The following is a 1,319-nucleotide window of genomic DNA, read 5'->3' as shown; positions in this document are numbered from 1 at the left end:
GTATATTCGGATAATTGAATGATATCTGAAAAATACCAAGGTCCATTGGAGAAATATATCCCAAAGAGGAACAAATTTGATGTAATATTGTCTATGTGAAATAAATTGACAAATGAAAATGTTATAATCACACATCTAGCTTCCAATTCAAAGATGACTTATGAATGGTCCCTGGCTCAGCCCCTCCCTTTCATTAGCCAAAAAAAAAAAGTGAAAGGTGATTGATCTCACTAGTTTCACACAAAGCACTGCCCTTCCCAGTCAAGTATACTTGGGGATTTATTTATTCATGATTAGATAAAACACTTAGCAGAAGGACACTTTTTAGAGATCACTGGAGAGCCTTCTTATTTTACAAATAAGAAAATAAAGGTCTTGCACATACATTGTAACTTATGGTCATGTAACTATTTGATGAGAGTGCCAGGCTCACCATAGAAGACACTGATACTGTGCTAGAAATGACCTCAATAAAAATAATATTGAGGTTTCTTTGGGGGTAAAATTGACCCCAACTCAAACAAGTGAGTGTTCACTGACTTTTCCAGGTTCCAAGATGGATTCATGGCCACAGTAATCTACATGATATCATTTCAAGTTTGTGGAAAATCCCTGGTGCCCCATTTAACAACATTTGCAAACACCTGATCATTTGACTCACCTACATTCTGGCAATGTCTGACATGCTGTGATTTAAATAACATTAGTTTAGCTTAAGGTCTTATCCACCTGTTACATTTGGAATGCAAATGCACCTGGGAGATATATCACCAGTCAGTCAACATTCAGTAACGCTTCAAAGTGAAAGAACTCCTTTCTTCTAAAGAGTTATTTGTTAATTCATTGATGTCTTTGATCATGCATTTAATGAGTACCTGCTCCTATAAAAGATGGTGCCAAGAGCTGGTGGATTTTATGGAAATGAGTAAGAGAGGATTGCTGTCTTCACAGATTTCACAGTCTATCAGGAAAAAAGGGACTTAATAAGATGTGACATGTCACAGCAGTCTTGTGAAAACATACTCTTGCTGCCACAGAAAACTGAGAACTAATTTCATTTAAGGGGAATCAGTAGAAGAAAATTAGGAAGGTTTCCTAGAGCAATCCACAGAAGGTTTTGATGAAGGAATGTTAGAGAAAAATATGAGTGCATTCAGGATCAAAGAGGGATAGGAAAAAAACAGTGTGAATGGAAGAGAAGAGAAAATCAGGTCTTTGGGTTACCCAAAGGCTGACTTTAACCCATACATCCTTGTCCAGCTAAACTTAACATTTGCTCTAGACATGAGCTGAGAAAAAAAAAAATATATATATATATA

Source organism: Suricata suricatta, chromosome 11 (genome assembly GCF_006229205.1).
Source record: "Suricata suricatta isolate VVHF042 chromosome 11, meerkat_22Aug2017_6uvM2_HiC, whole genome shotgun sequence".
Classification (NCBI taxonomy): Eukaryota; Metazoa; Chordata; class Mammalia; order Carnivora; family Herpestidae; genus Suricata; species Suricata suricatta.
This window is presented reverse-complemented; position numbering follows the sequence as displayed.